This window comes from Thamnophis elegans, chromosome 1, assembly GCF_009769535.1.
Source record: "Thamnophis elegans isolate rThaEle1 chromosome 1, rThaEle1.pri, whole genome shotgun sequence".
In the NCBI taxonomy this organism is placed as follows: Eukaryota; Metazoa; Chordata; class Lepidosauria; order Squamata; family Colubridae; genus Thamnophis; species Thamnophis elegans.
In genome coordinates, this window is record NC_045541.1 from 89,452,009 (window position 1) to 89,478,763 (window position 26,755).

Genomic DNA, 26,755 nt, shown 5'->3' on the forward strand with positions numbered 1-26,755 from the left:
ATAACGGCCCCAATAGCCCAACTGGAAGTTCGGGAATGATCCTTTTTCCGCTTCCAGAGGGCCTCTGGGGGGGCAAGAAAGGCCGTTTTTGCCTTCCCCAGGCTTCAGGAAAGTCTCCGGAATTTGGGGAGAGGTTGTTCGTGCATGCGTGGGGGGGGATCATGCATGGAGGATTGATTGGCCACACGCACGTGATAGCATCGTAAGAAAAAGTTTCACCATCACTGACATGTGATATGCATTTATGTTATGTTATGCATTCAGAATACTGTATTATTTAACACAAGCCTATGTTTACTCAAGAGCAAGTATTGAGTGGGGTACAATAGTCAACAAGGAATGTTGAGTAGTAGGAACAATCATTTCAGTAATCTTTATAAAGCTCCACTGAAACCATTTAGCAGGATATTATTCTTTTATAGGGCAGTACTGAATCTTGCAAAAAGGCCACCTAGAGTGTTGATGGTGATAGAAACTAGAAACAGAAAACATTTTATTCTCTTACCTGCTGCACTATGTAAAGCACTCAAGCTGTTGCAATCAAATCACAGATCAAACTTCGTTGGAGTAAGCCTTAAGGCTTTCTGTTTTGTATAACTCATCCCTCACACAAGGAACAGGCACTTATTTGCATAAGGCTATTTTATGCCAAACATTTTCTTCCACAGGTGCAGAACATAAACAGGATCAAACTAGTTGACACTATCTTACACAGAAATTATCCAAAATATCTTCTTTGCTGGCCATTTGTATGTGGGGAAACTGCTACAGCTTCCAGAGCATGGCTGTTTCCCCAAAACTAAAAATAGATGGCTAGCTGTACCTATCGAAAATGTACAGTTTCTATGTGTCATTTATTTATTTAGATCCACCTTTATTATTTTTATAAAAACTCAAGGCAACAAACATACCTTAATACTCCCTCATCCTTCTACTTTCTCCACAACAGCCACCCTGTGGGGTGAGTTGGGATGAGAGAAAGTGACTGGCCTAAAATCACCCCACTGGTTATTCATGCCTATGACAGGACTAGAACTCTCAGCCTCCTGGTTTCTATGCCAGCACCTTAACCACTAGACCAACCTGGTGAATCAAATATTTAGAAACCACTATTGTAATTACTGATATAATTCTGGAGCATGAGATAATTTTATTTCCTGAGCATTAATATTTCTTCTCTTTTCTTCCCCTGCAGATATATTGGAATTCTGATTGCCAGCCAAATACCCAGGTGTCTAGAAATACAAAAAAAAACCCCTCTAATCTCACCACACTTACTCTGAACAGATTAAAAAAAACAGGATCCTCAAACAGAATTATTTAGGCCATCCTTTAGGGGTTTTTTTTTGAAAGAGAAATAAATAAGCCCAAGAATTAATAGAAATGTTACTCTTGTTCATAATGGCTATTATTGTCACATTTCTGAAACATTCACCAATATTGAACTGGATTATTTTTACGGCAATACAAGAGGTTTAGCATTGGAATTTATTTTTATAAGAAAATGATCAGCATTGATCTTGTATGGGAAAAAGTTAAGTAGCTATATTTGTTATCAGGATGAGACAGATAAAATATTTAGTCCATTGTGAGGGGGTAATTCCAATATTTGAGTTAGGTACCTTATAAGTATGTGGTGCAGATGTCTGTTTGTGTGTATGCATATGTGAATGCTAGTAACAGTAGTGTTTTTAAGATGCGATAAAACCTGCACCAAAGTTATTTTGCAATTAACATCTGCAGCAATTTTTAAGCAATACTGTAAACACAGGGGAGCTATGCAAAAGAAATAAGGACTCTTATTGTCCCTGCCTGAATGCTTTATAGCTGATTGTTGGAGATTAACAACAAGAAAAGAGATGGAAGTAAGTAAAGAAAACAGCTCCCAAACTAATCCATTAAGCTACAATAATCAAAGAAGATGACTATTTGAGAGACCAGGAAATGATGAGGTGGAATGGATGCTCCAGTAAAAGGTTTGTTTCCCAAGTTTGATTAGCTCCTTCCAAGTGCCTGTGATTGGGTAGCTGGTAATGATTTGACAGCAAAAGTAACACTGATTGAGATGACTGTCAGTGCTCCAATCACAAAAATATCTGAATTAAGGCAGACCTGTTGATTAGTGATTTCAGTCCTCCTCTCCACCTCAATACTGTATTTGAAGCAAGTGGCTTTATTTCAGCACAGTTGCTAATGCACTGCTGTCTGTAATCCTCCAGTATCTGGGAAAAACAAATCAAGGCTGTAGTTTCAAGAGTGTTTTGAATTGGGATAAGGAAGTTTATAGCCATCCATCCCAGTGCATGTCAGTCTGACATTAATAGTTTTGTTTTAACTGCACCTTAAAGTTCAGGCTTGCCTGAGATATAAGGCTGCTAAAAATCCTTACAAGTAACCTGTTTGTCTTATGAAAGAAGGTTTTAACTTCTGTCATTTTGATTTATACATTCTCATGAATACAAAAAGGCTCAACATAACATATTTGGTGCCAGGCACAATGCAAAAATAACTTCAAATATGGATATAGCATAGTAGCTTATAAACTGACTGCTAATAAAAACAAATAATTTCAGAGTTGGAAAGCTAAGCGTGTATGTTTGTTCAGGATCAGGATTCAAAGAGAGTGAACCATATTGCTGGGAATTCCTTTCAGAGAGAACCTCATTTCCTGTTAAGCAGTGTTATAAATCAAAAAAGTGTTCTTGGTAAAGCAGGCCATTTTCCTAGTTCATCTGCCTGAATTATTTTTTGGGGGGATCCCATCTTATCAGGGTCTAATGGCCACGATTCATTTGGGCTACCAAATGAAAACAAAGAGCCGAGGTAGCGCAGTGGTTAAATGCAGCACTGCAGACTACTTCAGCTGACTGCAGTTCTGCAGTTCGGCTGTTCAAATCTCACCGGCTCAGGGTTGACTCAGCCTTCCATCCTTCCGAGGTGGGTAAAATGAGGACCCGGATTGTTGTTGGGGGCAATATGCTGACTCTGTAAACCGCTTAGAGAGGGCTGAAAGCCCTATGAAGCGGTATATAAGTCTAACTGCTATTGCTAAAATAAAATGATTTTGCTATACTTGAATAAATTCTTTGCCTAGAATTTGTAATAATATACTGTACCCACGTTTTGATCTGATTAGAATAATTAGGATCAGAAATATTTAGGGGAGTGCATGGAATAGAAAACACAGAGCAGAACATTCTTCCAAACCATCAAATCAATCACAGTTTGGCAGAAACGAAACTCCAAATAGTTTTGTTGCTTCCAGTTTCAACCAAAACAGACTACGAAAACAATGTGGAATGATTTTAGGGGGTGACCAGAGCAAGACTGGCATATAATGTATCTTTGCACTCGTCCTTTCTCCTAGGTTGACCCTCCATGTGCTAAACACATGCCCTTCACCCTCCCCTCTGCTGCTGCCGCTAGCATCTGGCTATAATAATCTCAATTGTACAGGATAGAGTTTGAGCATAATACACTCCACTCAGCTGGCATTGCCAATTTCACCATTTCCAAGCACCTCCCCCGCACCAGTGTTGGCCTTTTTTCCATTCTGCCAGTTCCCCCCCCCCCCCCCCCCAAAACCACTGCCTGGAACCACCACCAAGTTTCAATTTGTATCCAGAAGTAGTAGCCTTGTTTTATTCTGTATATGGATGGAAGTTTCAATTCAGGCAAAGACTATCCAAAAAACTGTTGCTTCGTGCATGAACCAGTGTGTGCAAAGGACATTTTGTACATACGGTAACTAAAAATATTGAAATGATGAACTCAAGCAATATTAGCTGTGTCCACCCAGTATTTTAGCACAGCTACACAATATGATGTAGGCATATAAACACCCATGATATTGCCCTCATCTCCTTCACAGTCCATAAGGGAGAGTCCAAGTCAGCATGAATATTGAGATATTGCTGTATATTATACAGTGTATTGAATACAAGAATACACTCTATTCTTGTAATATACCATTATTATTCACAGCACACACACACACACACGTGTGTGTGTGTGTGTGCGTGTGTGTATAATACAATACAATAGCAAAGTTGGAAGGTACCTTGGAGGTATTCTAGTCCAACCCCCTCCCTAGGCAGGAAACCCTATACCAGCGATGGCGAACCTTTTTTGGCTCGCGTGCCATAAGTGGGAGGAGCGCAGGGGGGTCGTGTGCGGGCGTGCCGCACCAATAATGCAATATGCGACCCCCCAGTGCTCATGAAGCCTCCGGAGGGCCTGCATATATACACACACACATACACACATATAATGACTGCCCATGTCTATTTATATTTGCAACTATACATGCAATTATACTTGCAATTTGCAATTATGCCTTGTGGAGCATTATCCAATCAGCAAGGCAATCAATCAATCAATCAGTCAATCAGAATAGAGCTGAAAGGGATATTAGAGGCCTTCTAGTTCAGCCTCTTGCTCAAGCAGGAGTCCCTATACCATTTCAGACAAATGACTGTCCAGTCTCTTCTTAAAAACCTCCAGTGATGAAGCACCTACAACTTCTGAAGGCAAGCTCTTCCACTGGTTAATTGTCCTCACTGTTAGGAAGTTTCCCCTTAATTCCAGGTTGCTTCTGTCCTTGATTAGTTTCCATCCATGGTTTCTTGTCTTCCCTTCTGGAGCTTTGGAAAATAAGCTGGCACTCCCCCCCCCCCCACTTCTTTGTGGCAGCCCTTCAAATACTGGAATACTGATATCGTGTCACTCTGCTTTGATCAGATTGTTGTCAACCCCACTGTCAGCCCTCATGTCATGCCACCCCACTTGGAGATCACTTGGTTCCAACCCTACCGGCCTTTTGTAAGGAGCAAATATATCACTGTGCCACCAAGCTTGAAGACCCGAATGTGTAATAGAGCCTGTGCAGAGGTTATGTTGAATGTTGATTGTTGCAGACTTTGTTATTCAGTTCATATATGCCTTTATATGCTTTAAGATTCAACGCTGCTCTTTTTGTAGTTATTTAAAATTTTGTAAGGCACCCAGAGTCATGCAATTGAGACAGGTGGTTATATAAACTGAAGAAATAAACAATACCACTCTTTGATCCTGTGGATGGTGAATTCTCTGAGTCATTCTCTACCAGCAGGAGATTAGGAGACTTTTGCCATTTTCCCTTCACACCTTGAAAATCTGTTTAGACAGTATAGGGGATCTTCCAAAGGAACGTTTCAGGCAAGAATTAGCAAAATGTGCCTTCTCTCCTTTTCTGTCAGCAAGGACTATGATGAGAATAAAAATATTCCATGGAAAAAAAGAACCCTTCTGGTTAAAGGAAGTTAAGATAGGACCGAAACTTGCTATACAGGCAGTTACTAAATATTAAAACTTGCTAGATTAAAAACTCTGGTAAACAAACTGTAGGAAGATAGCACCCACCTCTCTCCTAGAAAATGAAATATTTTAGGAAATATTAAAAGGGCAGAATATTTCCCACTAAAGGGAGGTAGAAACTCATTCCCACTCCCAGCTTTGTCAATGAGGAGCCAGAGAAACATGTTTTAGGCAGAAAACAGATTCACTCTTCATAGCTCCCTCCACCTTTGTCAATGGGCCATTAAAGACCTGAGCCAGTCTATTCTACATAACAAAGATATACGTCCTTCAGGCAGACCCATCTGCAACAGAAACTCACCACACGGCATCTGGGAATGCAACCAAGCTTGGGACTCAAAAGACTCACAACCTACAAAGTTAGCTAAGATCCCCCGCCCCTGGGAGTCTGACAACCAATCAGAATACATTTCTTACACAGGAACAGAAAACATAGAGGTGGGGCCAAACAGAGGGTATAAAAAACTCAGGAACTCTCAGCAAGCCCCTTTCCCCTTCTTTTTTCTTAACTCAACATCTTCGAAGCATATGATCGCCTTTTTGCCTAGGACCCCAAGCCATGTGGTCCTGTCCACCATTAAAGCCATCTTTCCAAACAGCCTCCATATTTTCAGTGTCTTTTTCCCCACTTGGAATTGAACCCAGATGGACGTTTCTTCCAACAAAACCACAGAAGTACACAGAGAACCACGACTGTCTGACAATCTTTCAAGGCAGAAGTAAGAGAGAAGAGCTAGCACAGGTTTTCTTTAGAAGAGTTTTAATGGTCAGGTTCCCTTATCGCGGGAGCTCTGTCCTACTCATTCATTAGGCAATCATGCCTTTCTCTAATACAGGTAATCCTTGACTTACGACATTCACCCAGTGTGATCACCATTTGCAATCTTCCCTGCTGGCTTCCCCAGTATTTCAATGGGTAACTTGGCAAGGAAGGTCACAAGTTGCTAGGGTCAGTCTCCCACATCAGTGCATTGTTTTTCAGCCCCTCTGCACTTGTGCCAGCCAGTGACATATCCCTGTGCAATTTCCCCGAGCTTCACCAGGCCTCTTTTATACCTTCCCAGGCCTCGTCACACCCACCTCACATCCCTGTGCAACTAATCCTCCTTGTGCCTCCCTTATACCTTGGGCACCCTCCCGGATCCTTGCCATGCCTCTCTTGCACACTTTTACATCCCCTTGCATTATTCCCAACCCTTGCTGTGCACCCTTTGAAAACCCTGCACAACCCACACACCCTCCCCAACCATCCTCATACCTCTCTCTAGTTTAACATTTTTACTGAGTTATAAGGCTATGAAAGTAAATAGGAAAACAGTGGGGAGGAAGGGGGAGGAGGGAGGATTGGGGAAAAGTGAGGAAGGATTATGGTAGGAAAAAGAAAAAGAAGCATTAACTTCAGACTCTCTCTAAAATAAGTAAAATAAGGCATTAACATCAAATCACAACTTTTTGTTTTTTCATAATAATATACACTAGTCATTTCTATAAGGATCAGCCTAATCGTTAAGACCCAAAATCAAAGTTTCATTCTTTTCCACTTCAAGCACAAAGTTCAGAAGCAGTCTCCACGCGGAAACAAAAGTACTTATATTCTTTTCTTTAATCAAAATAGTCAATTTTGGCATTTCAGCCAATTCCATCAGCTTCATGCCTCCCTCGACCATTTCCTCACCAAGCAGCAGCTACTTGCAAGCTGTTAAGCTGCCTGCAACATTCTGTCGGCTTCCCCATTGGTGGGAAGCCGGCAGGAGGCAGCTTCACCTACTGATCCTGGAATTTGATTAAGGATGACAACTAGGATTACAGGGTTGCCATTGCTAAGGGATGTGGTAGCACTTTATTACCCCATCGCTTAGCAACAGAAATTCTCATCCCAATTGTCATTGTAAATTGAGGACTGCCTTTAGCTGGTGGGAGAATGTGGAAGACAGCCGGTATCTTCCAATAACTTGGATTCAAAACAAACAAGCAGTTTTTCCCTCCCAAACAATCTCAAAAGCATACCAGCAGCAAAAAAAAATTATTCCTATAACAAGCTCAATGTGATAACAAGAGTGTCTCAACTTTTCATTCCTTAGAGAATAATAAGGAAACAAAATGTATTTATACAGGCAGACATGGGCAGTAAGCATGTTAATTTAATGCAGATATGGTTCCACCATAGGAAAGCTGATTTTGCAAAGGGTTTTCCTCCTGCTGCACCTTGTTAACAACTGTTTTCTCTATTAAGAGACTATGTGGCAGCTTCCTATTGCCTAGAGAAATAACACATATGCTGAAAAATTCAAGAAAGTGGTATTATAAAACTGCAGCAAGACTTAACTAAATGGGTCAAAAAACAATCAAGTACCCTAATGAGTGCCAAAATAGTATATAAAGCATTTCCAAATTTAGAGTTCTAACTGAAAAACCAGATAATCAAAATTATTCAACTGTATTTAGTCCTATACTTCCTCATCACGCAATAGTAAGGGAGAGTAAGCTGAAATATCTCCCAGTGTCTGGGCATCAGCTGTCTAGAAATATTCAACCCAAAGAAAATGTGGTTTGTGTTTGCCATTGTGCAACCTGAGTTAAAGAAGTGAGCTTCCAGCTCTGAACTTTTTTTTCCCCTTGTAGTCTCATTTGTGACATCATACCATTGCTACTCTTTGAACCAGAGAAAGGGACTTTGTTAGAAATGAGCTCCTGTGTGGCTCTTACAAACCACATTTAATTTGCTGTGGCTTTAAGCAAATTCCTTTGGCTATGGAGTACAGAGAGATGATTTCTTAACCTTTCCAGCAGTGTTTTCAGTGGGCTTGTAGGAAAAAGGCATAGGTGCAACAGAAAAACGGTTTATAGACTACTTCTTCTTCTTATTGATTAAGTATTATCTGCTTCCTATTATTGATGAAGTAACTACATCATTGATTGTGACCGCATCAAGTGATGCAATATTATTAATCCATGATAATGCTAAAAAATCCACATGAATTAAAAGCCAGAATATCTCAAGTAAGATCACTGGTTTTATTGTTCTTCGTGGCAGAGATTTCCTAAGAAATTAGTATCAATTGGTGGTCATCCCTACACTGCTGCAGAATCATTTTAGGAGGACGTTTTGCAACCTTTTACTCGATCTTTATAGCAATTACCTATATAATTCATCAATCTACAAAGGAAATCCTAATTGATTTGTTGTAGCTTCTGCTTTTTCAAATCTAGACAATAAAGTAGTGTCTAGACAGCAGTGTTTCCAATGCCAGCAATGGAACTGTGATACATTTCTTCATAATCAAAAGTATATAAGTCTCGGGGGTAATATAATTAAAATATGTGAAAACTCTTAAAAAGGAAGAAGATTTTTTATTTAGTTTGGACCAACTGGGTCATATTACTGCCTCAGCATCTTTTTCTAGTCATACCTGTTGTCACAGCTTCAGGCAAATCGGTTTTCCCAGACACTCCCTTCTCTAGTTCTTTAGCTGGAGAAGATATTTTGAAACCAGCATTGCATTACTGAGTCTTTTCTATGCAGCTCAAGCTTAGCTAATATCATGTCTATTTCTGGAAATATACAACATTTAGTTTCTTGGAAACATCTTTTGTAGATGTATGCATTCACAGGGGTTTAGTAAATCAAATCTCGTCTGAGCTTGAAAAAAACCTTCTAATGTATGCCATTCAGATCCTTGAGGAAAACAATTCACAATTTCAAAGAACTTTGACTTTTCCTTGGTCATATAACAGCTGTCCATTTGGATTATCATGGAAAAACAATACTGAGGATTGTACGGTTGCTTTCAGATTGCAAAATCCATGCAACAACTCCAAAAAGCCTGCATAAGATAGTTGAATTATGGTCTTTGTCTTACAGGTTATGTAGTTAAGGAAGACTGTCAGGGAAGGGTAGCTTGTCTAAGATTACCTAATGAATTCATGGCAGAGCTGAGAACTGACAGTAAACTCATAGTTTAAAAGCCCTGTCCTTATAAAAAAAAATTGTCTTCGTTCACATACAAGTTCCCATCTGCAATGGAATAAATAACCTGGAAAAGGATTTTAAAATATAATCTCCAAGAAGATGAACTTGAAGGAATGAAAGTTCAAGAAACGAAGACCCATCATTTCTGTTCCTGAACTAGGAGGGGACAGTGGGGAAAAAAGTCAAACCGCAAAGCCACTTACCTTTGCTGGTCCTCAAGGAAATAAAATGTCAGTTTCACTGTTCCCTCTGAGAAGTCTCATTGCTAATAATCACTGCCTTAGTGCAAAAACAGCTTTCATTCACAACCAACACCCTAACATGCCCAGCCCATAATTAAAATGCTCACAACAATTCGAAGCCCAGCCCACAAAAAAACTGTGATAGAAGATATAATGCTATTACTCAACAGCTTCCAGCAAATGCACCTGTCAAAATGGGTAACAAAGAGTTCGTAGCGCTCCATTCCTCCAGCAAGTGAATACAGATTCCAGTACCATGTGAGAGGAAGACCGTGATATTTCGTTTTTCAAAGGCAGGCAGTCTTCCTGGCAAATATTGCCATTTCTCATCTTCCTTTGGAAAACATTTACACATACCTACATTTTTATTTCCTACTTAAGATGGCTCTTGTCTTCTCTGATGATTTATGCATTTATTTGCTGCAATTTATATCCTGCTCCAATCCAACAGGATTCCATACAGTAAGATGTATGGAAATATATTACTTAAATTATGACTGATATTTAAAAAATTGCATATGTCATCAACTGACAGAAAAGGTCTTGATGTTTTGATGATCCTAGCATATCTATATGCTCTTTCTACACTATCACATTGCATGTTTACAAGAAGATCAGAGAACTTGGGAGTTCCACAACTAATTGCTATAACACTTGTAAAAGTTGTTAGTAAAACTAGCACCCGGTTGTCAAAGCATCACAAGTGAAGAATCTGCACGGTGTAACATTCTTTGGAGCTCTCAAGAATTGCATTGCCCCTCTTCCTTTCCCCCCCAGGCAATACCAAATTAATACAGGTATTCAACTTATAACCATTTGTTTAATGACCATTTGAAGTTATAATGGTATTGGGAAACATAACCTACAACCAGCCCTTGCACTTATGACCACTGAAGCATCTTCCCAGTAACATGATAAAAATTTGATTGCTTGGCAACTAGCATGTATTTATGATAGTTGTAGCATGCAGAGGGGGGGGGGGTTGTATATGTCATGTGATTGTCATTTGCAACTTTCCCAGATGGCTTCTGACAAGCAAAGTCAATGGATGAAGCCATAGTCGCTTCATGACACTGTGATTCACTTAACAACCATGGCAAAAATGTAAAATCAGACATGAGTCACTTAATCGCCTTGCTTATCAATGGAAATTCTGGTGCCATTTCTGGTCATTAGTTGAGGACTACCTGAATTAACAGATCTAGCACAAGAAAAAAAAAGCTTAAAGAGAAACTTCTTGCAATATTTTTTATTGAGTTCAGTCACAGTAGGCAGCCTTACTCAATACCATAGTCTTAAACTTTAGAGGCAGGCAAGGTATTATGTGAGAAAGACTGTACAGAGAAAGTATGGCTTAAAGCTTGTTACTACTAATCTGTTGTTTACTATTAAAATATGGGAGCAAAAATATTAGCTCTCCTAATAAAGAGCTATCTGATCTTGCCAACAAAAGCCTGTCCAGATTTTTGCACCCCAAATCTAGTAGCCCTACCCATCAGTTTCAGTTGAAGAACTTTTCAGAAAAAGAAGTTTCTGGAGGGAGAAGTTTGGGAGAAGTGAATGGAAAGATGTTTAGAAAGCTTGCAGGGAAAGGAACAGGTGAAGCAAGAATTATGCAGGTGATACACCACCTTTTCCAAACCACATTTTCCTAAGACATGTTTTTTTTAATTCAATGCCAAAAGGAAGAACTGCTGCTGGTAGCCATCCTTACAAAGAACACAACTGTAAATGTCTTCTCTCACTATTTCACAATAATGCCCATAACACTAACACTGAGCTTAAAAGGTTTACACCAACAAGCAGAAACTTACTGGAAAAGGAGTTTTACAAGGCTTCCCCTGAAATGCTTCAGAGTGAAGATTCATATGGTTTCTTCAAGGGCAGATACAAAAGAAAGGCAGGAAGACTGCACAAAAAAAGGGGTCTGAATGATGTGGTGAAGGCAATGTAAATAGTCTGCCAGATCAGATGACATGATACAAGAAATACTGGAATACTTTTGTTTATATATAGCACAATTTATCAGCAGCATGCTTTAGATGCCTAATGTCTTTGCCACTGCAAGCTATTCAAAGAATTATCTGTACCAGCATAGTTAGTTTTCAGACTTAGAATAACTATATTGTCACTTTGAATGTATACTAATTGGCATACATTAAAATGAAATTTCATTGCATACAGTTCTCAAAGGGTCACCACCTCCAATATACACTACTTAAACATGACAAAATAAATGAATACAAAATTATACATAAAGCCACATATATTATATGCAGTGGTGGGTTCCGGATCCCGGTGCAACCGGTATGGTAAAACAAAGTCCGGTGGTCACTACATGAATGCGCGCAGCGTGAGCATGCGTCCTTATTTCCTACAACGCTCTGCGATGCCTCCGCGATGCTCCAGCTGCTCAGCGGCGTGTCACACAGGCACTGTACGCTGCACGCATGTGTGCAGATGGCCCGCTTCCTTCAAATACAGGTAAGGAACGAGGGTGGGCAGGTGGGGCCTCTGGAGCACCATACTGGAACGGTACCCTGTGCTCCCAGCAGGCACCGGTACACCTGTACCGGGGCATACCTCCTGCAACCCACCACTGATTATATGACACAGAGAAACAATACAGTCTAGTTTGGATGTATACATGTACAAGGTGAGAAAAGTGAATCTTGCGAGTTTGCCACATCGATGGCATAGGGCTGTGATGGCGAACCTGTGGCACTCATGCCACAGGTGCCCTCTTTGCGGGCGAACAGCAATCGCCCAAGCCTAGCTGCACTGCACATGTGCGTGCGCCTCCCGCTGGCCACGTGGTCTTCGGGTCTATGCCGGGCGTGCATGCATGGGGGGGTATCGCATGTGGGGTTGCGTGCACGCATGCAGGGGGATGCAGGGTGCATGCACAGGGGGCACTCGCATTGTATTTTGGGGCCTCGTGCCGCACCCCTGCACCCTGTTTTGGCTTCCAGGTTGGTGCAGGAGGTCTTTGGGGCCCAAAACACGGCACGGTGGGGGGGGGGGGCGTGTGGCCCCAATATGCAACATAGAATTGACACTTACAATGAAAATGTTTACATTATATACATATACATGAATGTATTTATCTACACACACACACACACACAAAGTTCTCTAAAATGACACCAAGTTTGTTTAAGACAAAGCTTCATTATTAGAGGATTTGTGTAGTTAAATAAGCTAGAAACATCCATAGAGAATTATAATGTCACCTTAAGCTGAATTAGGTCTTTATTCCATTAACTTCAGTACTGTTTACAGTTATTAGTAAAACCTCTGCAGAATTAAGAAAACCCAGCTTTTCCGGTCCTTTTTGGAGTTTCCAGAGATTGAACTCAGGGCCTTGGGGTCTACCGGTATGTAATGGAACTTTCCATTGTATGAAGACCTTTCATAGAAACTAAACTGTAAATTATTTTAAAGTTTCAGGAATTGTGCCTGCATGTAAACATATGTACAAGTGTAACTATAACCAAATAACCAGATTAAATATTATTGATTTTTTTTTAAAAAAAATGGGGCCAGATAGCTTTTTTCTACCACTTTGATTTATTTTTCATTTAGCACCTCTCACACTGCTGTATTGAGCTTAAGTGGACTCCAGAGGATGGTAGAGGACAAGAAGGCCTGGAGGAACATTGTCCATGGGGCCACCATGGGTCAGACACGACTTCGCAACTACCGCCAGTAACAATACTGCTGTATAAAGTCTTTCATAGTTTTACAAGTCTATCACAATATAAAGCACTCAAACATGAATCTGGTAAATGAGTTACGACTATCATGGCATCCCTATGGAGGGGACGTATGGAAAACCACATAAAGAGTGATTTCCAACCTCACTGGGACCCCTTTTCTTGCTTAAAGTGGCATGAGAGGAGGTGAACTAAGAAGCTTCCCAACACAGAGAACAAGAGACAGTCTCCCTTTTGCCCTCCAGAACGCTGGTCAAGGAGGAGCAAAAAGAGAATTAAGATACACAGGGATAGGCTACCCTGAGTCAATTGACTGTCCACTCCCAGCCTTTCTGACTGTAGGAGCTTCCTCTTCCAACCATTCCTTTGGGATTTTCAAAACTGCATAGATTGATAAAACATTTTATCATCAGGTTGCAGTTGGGATATTGAACAGGATCCACAGTTATTAATCAAAAGGCTGGAATTCAACAGGTCATCATCAGGTTGCCTTTGGAATATTCAACAGGATCACAGCATTTATTAATAGACTGGAAAAGCCTGCTTCTCTGGAATCCAGCTTCTGGGAATAACCATAGGAACTGTTAAAACAGAGGGAGCCCTGGTGGTGCAGTTAGAATGCAGTATTGCAGGCCAACTCTGGCCACAGTCAGGAGTTCGATTCTGAATGGCTCAAGGTTGTCTCAGGCTTCCCTCCTTCTGAGGTGGGTAAAATGAGGATCCGGATTGTTGGGAGCAATATGCTGACATTTGTAAACCCCTTAGAGAGGTGCTGTAAAGCACTATGAAGTGATATATACTGTAAGTGCTATTGATTACTTAATTTGCACTCCTTGTGCTTAGCACCTGGTCGGCTGAACTTACGCAGGCTGAAATTTAATTACTGCCAGCAGGGTGTCTGGCGATGCATAGCATTCAGATTTGGTCCTTATTCTATCTCACATATGTTTATTTATGACGAATAAAATGCACTCTTTCTAAAGGAAAACATTAGTCTTGCCCCATTTTCAAATTAATCAGTTTCTCCCACAAATACTCCGAAACTATTATCCATAAGCATTTAGGTACTTTGCCTTGATTGCCCTAGAAGGAGAAAAAGGAGAAGGTTCTGATGCTGGCATTAAGTTTTTAAAATCTAGACACAAACTCTTAAATATCTTAATCCAGCAGTAATTTCAGACACATATCACATTTTTAAAAAATGTATTAGCATGAGAGCTTCACTGTTCCCCTGAACTGCGTAACAGACAGCAAAATTCTGTGCCTTGAATTGAAAGTAGTATCTAAAATGCAAGGCAAGAAACAATGGATCGAAACTAATGAAGGAGAGAGGAAATTTCTCCTTAGTTCTAAATTGCTTAACAGTGAGGGCAATTAATCAGTGGAAGGGCTTGTCTTCAGAAGTTGTGGTGCTCCATCATTAAGGATTTTAAGAAGAGAATGCACAGCTGGAATGGTATAGGGCAGTGATAGCGAACCTTTTTTGGCTGCCGTGCCAAAAGTGGGGGGAGCACAGGGGGGGTCATGCACTGCCATGCCACACCCATAATGCCATGTGCATGACCCCCCCACACGTGCATGCATGCGACCAACAACACCCCCTGCTTTTGCCGCAGTATTTTCGCCCTCCCTAGGCTCCAGAGGCTTTCTAGGAGCCTGGGGAGGGCACAAACAACCTCCCACACACCCCGGACATCCTCCGGAGGCCTCAGGAGCTTCCCTGAAGCCTCCTGAGGGTGAAAAATGGACCTACGGGGAACCCGGAAGTTTGGGAATGGTGACTTCTGGTTTGTTCGTAGGGCCAATTTTCAACCTCCGGAGCCTTCAGGAGGGCGATAAACGATCTCAAAAGAAGGCTGAAGTCAGCTGGCCAGCGCACGCATGCGTGCTGGCCAGCTGACAGGGCAATGCCTCGCATGTCCTGACAAATGGCTCCGTGTGACACCTGTGGCACGCGTGGCATAGGTTCGCCATCAGAGGTACAGGGTCTCCTGCTTGATGAGAGGGTTGGACCAAGATCCCTTCCAACTCTGTTCACTTTCTGATGCTAATTGAAGAAGGGATACATGTTCTCTCTTTTTAAAGTGAACGTATTCAAAGTTTTATCTTCATTTTTCAGAATCATACTAAATATTTTAAAAAACCCTCACAAGTTATATATTTAATTTTTTAAAAAACTATTTCAAATCCCTGAAAATTAGGAATGGGAAAGAACTAGCAAAACTTAAAGATAGCCTATAAAATAGACGATATAAAAGCTCAAAGTAAAAAAATAATTATGCTAGGCATACGGTGAACAAATATTTAAACTATAATCATTGAAATGATATAAATACAGATTGTCTTTTCATTTTAAAAGCGTCTACCTGCTCAGGAATTTATTTGCCAAGCAGAGTAGTATATTTTAGTCACAACTATATTCTTAATCTTACTGTTTCATGCTTTCATGAAATTTTATCATTTATGGCAATTGAGCCAGAAATGATAAACTAAATAATACCGGTAAGTGCAATTCATATGTACTTTAATGCACATTTTCTGTCTAGGAAACAATGCTGTGAATAAGTCAAAAGCTTCTCTCTGAGCTGGAATATTACAGACCTATCAGGATTTCCAGAATCTCATTTCCAGATTTCCTTATCAATATCTAGATCAGCGGCCCACAGACCAGATACGACCTGTGTAGGCCACACCCATCCCGGCTCTGCAACAGCAAAAACAATCCCTATATATCCCGATATAACCCGCGATGCGATCAAGTTTGACATCCCTGCTCTAGAGAATAGTCCAGAACAGTAATTCTCAACCTATGGTCTGGGGACTCCTGAGGGATCACAATGTCATCACAGGGGGGCCATGAAAGCTTGAAAAATATGGTTTAAATCTTGAGTAATTCTTGGCAGTCCATGGCCACAAAAAGTATTTACAGGGGATCCATGGTGAAGAAAAGATTGAGAACCACTGCCTAAAAGATTCAACACTTTCATATTGTGCCACTGAGCCAGATTTTAAAAGTTACAATTATACTACTTACATTTAATCTCTGCCTAATTACATGGGCCAGTGTGGTGTCTATGGTTAATGTGTTACCCAGCTCCAAATATACCTCAGCTATGGAAACTCACCACATTGCACAGGAAATCTACAGATCACCATGCATGCTTACTTGCACCCAGGTTCCATCCACAACTCACCATCAAATCTATTGTTTATATAGCAGGGGTCTCAAAATTTGGAAACTTTAAGACTTATGGGCATCAGCTTCCAGAATTATAGCAATAGCAATAGCAATAGCAATAGCAGTTAGACTTATATACCGCTTCATAGGGCTTTCAGCCCTCTCTAAGCAGTTTACAGAGTCAGCATATCGCCCCCACAGTCTGGGTCCTCATTTCACCCACCTCGGAAGGATGGAAGGCTGAGTCAACCTTGAGCCAGTGAGAGTAGAACCGCTGAACTGCAGATAACAGTCAGCTGAAGTGGCCTGCAGTACTGCACTCTAACGACTGCGCCACCTCGGCTCTTTTCTCAGCCTGAATCTCAATCCACAAGTCTTAAAATCTATAAAGTCTATGGCACGTAAGACTTATATACTGCTTCACAGTGCTTTACAGCCCTCTCTAAGCAGTTTACAAAGTCAGCATATTGCCCCCAACAATCTAGATCCTCATTTTACTGACCTCGGAAGGATGGAAGGCTGAGTCAACCTTGAGCCGGTGAGATTAGAACCGCTGAACTGCAGATAACAGCTGAAGTGGCCTGCAGTACTGCACTCTAACGACTGCATCACCTCGGCTCTATTCTCAGCCTTGAGCCTGGTAAGATTCGATCTGCCAAACTGCTGGCAATCGGCAGTTAGCAGAATTAGCCTGCAGTACTGCACTCTAACCACTTCACCACTGCTTCTCTATAGGCAGGCTCTATGTTCAACTGGTAGAATTAAACCAGGTGTTCAGGAAATTGAACAATCCTACCAGTGGTGGGTTTCAAAATTTTTTAGAACCTCTTCTGTAGGTGTGGCCTGCTTTGTGGGAGTGGCTTGCTTGCCGGCCATGTGACTGGGTGGGAGTTGCTTGCCATTCATGTGATTGAGTGGGAGTGGCTTGGCAGTCATTTGACTGGGTGGGCATGGCCAACTTGTAAAATTTGATTTGATTTGATTTTGATTTTGAGGGGACTCAGGGCGGCTTACATAAAATGGGGAAGGGAGGGTACAGACAATAGACACAAAATAGTACATAAAGGTAAAATAGTAATCAACATTCATTCATCATTCGGGTGGGGACAGATTATCTTTATCCCCAGGCCTGACGGGCTAGCCAGGTCTTAAGGGCTGTGCGGAAGGTCTGGACAGTGGTGAGGGTACGAATCTCCACGGGGAGATCGTTCCAAAGGGTCGGAGCTACTACTGAAAAGGCTCTCCTCCGTGTGGTTGCCAGTCGACACTGACTGGCAGATGGTACTCGGAGGCCTAATCTATGCGATCTAATTGGTCGCAGGGAGGTAATTGGCAGGAGGCGGTCTCTCAAGTACGCAGATCCACTACCATGGAGGGCTTTATGAGTGACAAGTAGCACCTTGAAGCGCACCCAGAGATCAACAGGTAGCCAGCGCAGCTCGTGGAGGATAGGTGTTATGTGGGCGAACCTAGGTGCACCCACAATCACTCGCGCGGCCGTGATGTGGTGAAACTCACTTAACAACGCTCTTGCTTAGCAACCAAAATGTTGGCTCAGAAACTCTTGGCATTTGAAAGACGCAAGTCTTAAAGCTGTCAAGTTATAAGATCCTTGCACCCCTAACTCTTTAGAAAGAAAAACTCCAGGGGTGTTCAAACTTGACAGCTTTAAGACTTGTGGACTTCAACTCCCAGAATTCCTCCTCCAGTCATGTTGGCTCAGGAACTCTGGCACTGAAGTGTGCAAGTCTTAAAGCTCTCAAGTTACAAGACTCTTCCACCCCTAACCCTTTAGAAAAAAAACCCAGGGATGTTCAAACTTGACAGCTTTAAGACTTTAAGGTTTAGATAGGACTCTTAGAGGCGGGTGGGGCAATTGGTGAGCCAGCCAATCAGTGAGCGGCGGGTGGGGCAAGCGTGGTGCGGACAGGCGGGGGGAAGGAGCTGGAACCGGTTCTAAGCGGCATGGTAGATTTGTGGAACCTCTTCTATAGAAGAGGTTAGAACTGGCAGGAACCCACCCCTGAATCCTACCCAACAATGTCAAACTAATCAATAGGGCCAGATTGATTCCAAGGAGGAGATACCAAAAGACAGACCACAGGAACAAAACAAACAGAACACTGCTGAGTGACATCTACAGTCCATAGTTCAAAGCCATCAAGCACATTATTAATAAGATGCAATCCATGCTGGATCATGGCACTGTACTTTCTCAGATACTGGTTGGCAGGCTCATACTTGCATACAGACAATCACTCAGACTGAAGCAGATTCTCACAAACAACAACAGGACAATGAGGCTAACACGAGCAATAATAATAAATTGAATAGCATTTAATATGAAAAGAGTCTTCATATCATGCTTAACTTTACATCCCTCTATCGTTGTAACCCTGCCTTTCCTGCTTTACGTATCTTCCAGTGCTAGAAGACCTCAAAAATGCATGATTTTTCACAAAAAGAAGATTTGTTCCAGCTTCTTGGTCATTTGTTCCAACTCTCGAACATTTTTAAAGCTTGTCCCTCTTTTTCTCCCTTTGACATTTAGTCAATTTGCATTCCTTATTTTTATCTGAATCTGGGTGTGAAAGGATACTATCAGATGGTGTATTCCATTACATCATAGGCAAGGAACAGAAGCTGTCCATTGGCAGGACTGTTCTCTAGCTATCCTGTTTATTTTGCACGGAAAGCGCACAATCAAAGCAGTTATATTCCGTTTGACACCTGACATTTATTAGTTTGAGTTATATCCTGCCTTTTCTTCAGGACCTCAGATCCAATACATAGTGCTGCCTGCTCTTGTCTCAATACCATCTCTGTGAGATAGCTGGGGCAGAGAAAAAACGGTTGGCCCTGTGGCTTAGGAAGGACTTGAACCTGGCTCTTCTCCGTGCTGGTCCAACACCTAAATCTCTACACCATACTATAGGTATGACCACAATTGGCCCCAAAATTTCTATTGCTAAGTGAGACATTTGTTAAGCGACTTTTGCCTCATTTTTCTTGCCACAATTGTTAAGTGAATCACTGTACTTGATAAGTTAATAACATGGTTGTTAAGTGAATCTGGCTTCCCCATTGATTTTACTTGTCAAAAGGTTGCAAAAGGCAGTCGTGTGACCTTGGGACACAGCAACAGTCATAAGTATGAACCGGTTGCCAAGCATCTGAATTTTGATCACATGATCATGGGGATGCTACAAAGGTTGTAAGTGTGAAAAATGGTCATGTCACTTTTTTCAGTGCGTTGTTAACTTTGAATGGTCACTAAATGAACTGTTGTAAGTTGAGGACTACTGTGCTTTATTACACCCAAACACTAGTTATAATATTATAAGGGTTACAATTTTATCATTTTAACATTGCTTAAATGCTAATGTATATTTAAATTTGTCCACCATCTGGATGTATGTGTGGAACAGTCTTTTTTATAAATATGTTAAATAATAATGAATAAAGTGAAAACATCAGCTAGTGGGATGAAATTAGTTATTTAATGAAAAATAGGAATAGCTGATTTTCAATTCAGTTTTTTTTTTTTTTTTGCATAAACAGAAATCTTATTACTTGTGACTTCAAGGATCCTCTATAATAGTAAACCTTATACTGGGACAAATGGATAAAAAGCACCTTGTCCCCACCTCAATTTCAGTTCATGTCCTCTGCAGAGTGTAGCTTTTTGTGTCCCCGAGATAGCAAATATCAACAGCTGTCTTGGTTCCAAGAGATTTTACACCATGAAACAAAGAAGTCATTTTTCACTAAGCTCCAAATGTAGAATTTGCCTCTCTTCCTGACCACTGTCTTAGAATAATGTACTGGCAGTCTCTTTGGAAATATTATAACTAAATTATAATCCACAATATCAATTAGCAGGGTACTGAAGAGCTTCTCTGGAGAACAGCAGATTGATGTTTCAATTACCCAACTTCTCATTCAATTTTGTTATAAAAGGGAGAGATATGCAACCAAAGGCTGTGTTCACAAATCATTCATGTTTTGCTTCGTTCCAAAGTTTGATTGATACTTTAATTCTCTTGGACTCAAACATTTGTTTGAAATGTCTGAATGGCCAGCACTGGGGAAAAGACACATCTTTTGGAATTGTCCTCTTACCGAGTCTTCTCCTTAAAGATCAGGAAATTTGAGTAGCCTCAACCCATAACCTGCATCTGACCTGAAAATCTGTGCCAAAACCCATCTGGACTGGCACTCAATTTTTTTTTTTTTTTGGGGGGGGGGATGACAATCTTCAGTGGTATTTTTTTTTTTTCTTTTGGCAAAAGTAAAGTTCAAAACAAGTGTGTTAAGATTTAAAGAATAGTAACAACAACAGGATTTAGATACCTGGTCAAATTGGCTTCTGTATTTTTAGCCTCGAGTACCAGAAAACAAATGTTAGAAAAAAAATGTTACTATATATTATGAAACCTTATCAACTCTACTCAACGCCCTGTCTATGAATAATGAATTTATTCTAGACATTGATATAGCCCACCCATCCACCCCCAAACCCAGTAAATGCCCAAGAAAGAATAAGAGAGAGAATTAACTTTGGAAAGACCACAGAATTATAACAGGACATATAAGCCTCATTTGAAAAAATGGGGCAATTAACAAAGTGCCTAATAAAAATTGAGCATATTAGGAGATAAAATTGAATGATTATCTGGTAGCTCCCATTTGTATAAGTAGGAAGTAATTTCATTAACGCAACCTAAGGAGTCACAAGATAGATTCTATATTCATGACATGATACAATCACCAATTTAGTTACCTGACCTAAAGTCAATAAAAGCCAATAACTTTAAGTAATTTGTAATAAGTTCTAACTTTGAATAAGCAACTGGTTTATTATAACAGTTGCATGTTTCTTTATGGAAATATGCGTATGGCCAGAGTTCAGTGATTATATCTAAATGCAACACGGCTGGTTGCATTTGTACAATTCAGAACAAGTGAAGAAACAGAAAAGGCCATTCCTTTCATTATTCTATTGGCCTTTATTATAGTTTGCTAATATCATCAAATAACTCTTCTATATAGTATATCATAACAGCTCTATTAGAATCATTATCATTGCTAAAGCCACAATTCTATTTGAAAACAAAATTTAATTATTACATTTATTTATTAAATTTATACTTGCATGCCCATGGCGGTTCAAGGCGGCTTACATAATTAAAAACCACATTAAAAAAAACAATAAAACTAATAAAAGAATCAGATAAATTAATATAATAAAATCACCCCCACCCCCCAATCTCAAAACATTGAGAAGTCTAGATTCAAATAAACATGGATTAAGAGAATAATTAAAATAGAAAACACATGTTAGAAATACATTAGCTTTATGAACTTTGAAGAATGCTTCCCAAAAATGAGATTCTCATATATATTTTTTTATTCTGAAGAAGCCAGACTTCCCTGTCAAGTTAAATTCATGCTCCTGAACCTCTAGCTTTTGCCTGAAAAACAAGTAACGCTTTAGGCATAATTATCAGAATCAGTTTTAAATATATTATGTGGAACAGAAAAGTTGCTTGTTAGGTCTAATATTAAGTAGGGCAGCTAAACCCTTTAAAAAATTGCCAAAAACAATTAGTCCACAATGACTAAGCAAACTTTCCCCCACTTCCATTTGAATTCTCAGAGACAGTCTGGAGAAGATCCTACAGTTTTCTTGGTGAGATTTTTCAGACGTCATTCTCCATTGCTTCTTTCCTAGGGCTAAGAGAATGTGATTGGCTCATGGACACGGGTGGCTTTGTACCCAAGGCGGGATTAGAACTCCATTTTCTGGTTTTTAACCTGATACCTTTACCACTACACCAAACTGGCTCTCAAATATATTCCTTTTACTCTTGGGAACCATGTCATCTTTAATCTGGCAACTGTTCCAATAAATTCAGGCAGAATTACTTGTAAGGAAAACATCCACAGGTTTGCCGTATTTGTTCAATTTATAGATAGCTCAAGAACATATAAAAGAAGCAGTTAAATTAAATATGTTTCACAACTTTGCTTTATGACTTCCAAGCAAAGGAGAAATATAGTTGAATTCTGGGTTTGGAAGTGTACTTGGGCATCTTCTAATCTAACCCTCTACCCCAGTGTTTTTCAACCTTTTTTGTGCAAAGGCACACTTTTTTCATGAAAAAAATCACGAGGCACACCACCATTAGAAAATGTTAAAAAAATTTAACTCTGTGCCTATATTGACTATATATAAAGTAATTCTCTTGAATCCTCCACGATTGTTCCTATGGGCGCACGCATGGGACGTCAGTGACGTCCCTGCGTGCGCTACCTCCCGGCGGTCCCAGCATTTTTAAAGTAAACGCGGGGCCGCAGGGACTTAATAGAGGCATCCCTGTGTCCCGAAAGCAACTTTCGGGACACAGTCACAGAGATGTCCCGAGGCAAAAACACCCGGCGGGTGTTTTTCCCACGGCACACCTTACACTATGTCACGGCACACTAGTGTGCCGTGGCACAGTGGTTGAAAAACACTGCTCTACCCAGTCCAGGAATCCTCCTAAAATCCTGAATGGCAACCCAATCTTTTCTTGAAAACTCCCAGTGATGGAGTATCTACAACTCCAAGGAGGCTGGTTACTGTGCTCTTAATAGATCTCACAATCAGGAAATTCCTCATTTCAGATTTGGATATCTCAATGTAAAAGCTTCCATCTACAGGTTCTTGTCATGCCCTTAGGTGCTTTGGATAATAAATCCACATCCCTTTTCTTTGCTTCTTGTATTGGAAGACTCCCCTTAGCTTTCTTTTCCTCAGGCCACTAAACATATCAAGCCCCCTTCAATATTCTAGGATATTTGTCAAAGATTCAAGAGCTTGAGTAGACGGCGTTCAGCTGATGAATCCATTCCAATGTAGCAGAGGCTAATTCAGTTTATAGCTCCTAAAGTGATGAACTTGTAAGTACTGTTTCTGGTTTTGTGGCCATTCTGAATTATTTAATATAGTCTATAGTTGTACATTCTATAGCAGTTTTAATAAAGACTCACTAATCATGATTTAACCATATCAAAACTAACCACCACCACCCCACTGCCAAGCAAACATACAAATCACAACAGGTGGATTCACATAATACTACAAACCAAAATAAAATAACAGATGTTAGTGGGTGGGTGATGTGATTTTAATGTTTTAATGTCTTTATGCTGTAAGCTTCCCAGAGTCATTGGAGATGAGATGGGCAATAAATAAATAAATAAATAAATAAATAAATAAATACTCCACAGAAATCCCATTACTAGCATACAATTCAATTTTACATGTATAAATGAAGGAAATTGGATTGAGTAAAGTCAGATGATGAAGAATTGAAACCTTAAGCAACATTTCACTGGGGTTAACTTGTCCTGACTAAATTTAATAATTATTTCTGAATTCCAGCTATTTATTTGGAAGAAGTTTCAATCATTTTAGCTGGAGATGTAATTTAAGCTAAAGTCCATAGAATTCCAGCTACAAAATTTGAAAATATATATCTCAATGAACAGAATGAGGGAACTTATTCTGAAAACAGAAAAAAAAATGCATTAAAACCACAAAAATTAGATTGCAACTTATCTATCACCACCAGCAAAACATTTGTGCACAGTGAATAAATACTGTATGTGTGAGAAAAGATGCAAAGTCACTTTAGTGATCCATGCATTTAAATGAATTGACACAGCTTAAATGTGTGCATTATTTCAAGAGTTCTGCTTCTTCCAGTTCCTTGATCATATTAAGTGGTCCAGTCAGGGAAGGGATATAAAAATAAGCAGAGCTTTGATCACATAGTTGGGGGCCACCATCCTAATTTTTTTTTAACCATACTCTAAAGACATGCCTGGGTTATATATGCATTAACTTGTAAGCATGCCAAATGTATTGGCATCATCAGCAGAATGAAACAGAAGAGAGCACAACCATTCCATCTTCTTCTTCTTCCGTATCTGTTTGGTGAAAAATACAAATATCTTATGTAAAGAATGATGCACAATGACTCTCAACATGCCTAGGATGTCCCTCCATTCCCTACCAACATCACCAAACACTTTAAAAAATGTTTGGCTCCAAGGGCAAGGATTTGGCTGTGCTGAATTGCAAGAAAATAAAATAGCATGACCTGAATAAAACCTATGTTTTGTATCCAAGACACTGCTGCACAGTAAACACTTTTTTTTTGGTACTGTGGTCGCTGGTACTAATGGCTCTGTGGTCACACATTAATGAATAAAGTACACTATCAACTGCATTCCTAATGTGAACCACTGCCATACTCCAGTTCCCAACGTTGTCATTATGAGAAAGAAATGAATGTTTTTGTGAGCTTGTGCATGCTTCTATCATTTGCATTTTATACTGTGAGCTCTGGTCCCATGCAAAATATTGCGTCTGGGGAAAAAAATAACATGGGCAAAGCTGTTTCAGTTTACTTTTTTAAAAAGAAGGTTGCAGAACTATACTGAACATCTGACATTTATCCCCAAAAGCTGACAACCGTCATCGAAAGATAACAAAAGAACACCAGCCAAAAGCCAGCTATTTTGCTTTTTTTTTTTAAATATGAACATGTTAGGTTTTTTTTGACCAATATACAATTTCTTACATGTGATCACCTTTTGCAACCTTCTGACAATGGGGAAGCCAGATTCACTTAACGGCCTGGTTACTAATTTAAGAACTGCAGTGATCCACTTAACAAATGTGGCAAGAAAAGTTGTAAAATGGGGCAAAACTCACTTAACAAATTTCACAATTAGCAACATAATTTCTTGGCTCAATTGTGGTCATAAGTTGAGGACTACCTGTAGCTTGATAACCCCTACTTAACTGAACCATATTTTGAATTAACAAACTGAGTGGGTTCAGACAAGACACCGACCCACAAACTACTCCTTATTTATTTCACTGTTATCATTTATTAAGTTTATTATTTTAACTTTATGTCGAAAAGTTTATTATTTTAACTTTATGTTGGATTCAACTTTATGTTGAATGAATCCAGGCCATGTGAAAGACCAGAAAGAGTTATGGTACTACTATACAGGAAGCTTATAGCTCAAGTGTCTTAGGGTTACAACAGCTGCAACAACAAAAAATACATAATCAGTGAAGTCTTGATGATAGTGTCATAGGAAGAGGCTGGACAACACAATGGTATTACATCCAATGATCACATCAATAAATAATAATGAAGATTGATGCCTCTCATTTCAGCCACTAAGCTGCTGCCATAACCACCAAGATATGCTGCGGAGAAGGCCAATTACATACACACACAAATCAACTAAGGATCAGATAGAAACCTGCTTGGCATCAACAGGACTCTATTTCCCAGTCAGTATGCCCAGAATTTACAATCCCATTTCTTCAGCGGAGGAAAATCTCACTAAAAGCAGTGGGGTTTCCACTCTATTCTATATCATTAGCATGCCTTTAAGTCCTCAAAAAAAAAAAAAAAAGTTATTCAAAACTCTCACCAGACAGCGGCCCATCCTTAACAGGTGAAGGGAGTTTTCAACAGCTTTTGCTTCTAATTAAATACCGCGAACACCACAGCTCCGGAATACTATTCCGAAATGCCGTTTTTCTTCTCGTTTGCAAAAGGGAGGCTAGGAAAAAAAAATAACCCAACAAACAAACGGGGGGAGGGACGCTCACATAAGAGTTACCTTCGGCGGCCCGACCTTTCAATGAGAAAAAGAAAAAGCGCGAATGAGAACCGACTTCCATTCGCCGAAAACAGCGGAGCGCCGAAGGAACTACTTCGGGACGGCGGTGGAGAAAAAGTAGCAAAAAGCACTTGTCCGGCCAGCGCACGGGAGCGAAACGCTCGCCTGTGCAAGAGGTGTTGTACGTACGCCGGGTCAATGAAAAGGGCTGCCGCGCTCCTTCCAGCCTTTTGCAAATGCGACAGGTACGGGGTGACTCACCTTGCCCTCCTCCCGGGTCTTTTCCAGGCGGAAGACCTTGGCTTTGCCCCGCTCAAAGGTCAAGTAGCCCGGCGGTCGCACACACTCTCTCTCCCCACTCCTGCCTATCTCTAAGCGGAGTCCCCACGCCGCTTAAGCCGCGGCGGCCATTGGCTCTGGAGACAGGACCGGCAGGCAGCTATTGTTTCCCACGTGATCCCAAGCCGAATCAGGAGGAGAGTGAAGCGGGGCCGAAACGAGGCGGCTTTTAACGCCGGCGCGGGGAATAAGGGATCGGACCCTGTTTGGCGCGCTGGACGGCAGCGGATCCGGGACACTTATTGCTAAGGAAGAA

The 26,755-nt window shown here is 40.5% G+C and overlaps 1 protein-coding gene across 5 annotated transcripts in view; it reads right to left on the reverse strand.

Moving 5' to 3' along the window:
- The window catches only part of PPFIBP2 (PPFIA binding protein 2), a 137,953-nt gene extending 111,442 nt beyond the window's left edge, over positions 1–26,511 (reverse strand). For 3 of the 5 annotated variants that reach the window (XM_032223800.1, XM_032223809.1, XM_032223773.1), the window contains exon 1: positions 26,422–26,511. The gene's annotated coding sequence lies outside the window, so the exon portion shown is untranslated. Of the gene's footprint in view, positions 1–25,968; positions 26,137–26,160; positions 26,383–26,421 lie in introns of those variants that run through there. The other 2 variants (XM_032223791.1, XM_032223783.1) reach the window with 2 other exon arrangements.
- Between the last annotated feature and the right edge of the window lie 244 nt (positions 26,512–26,755).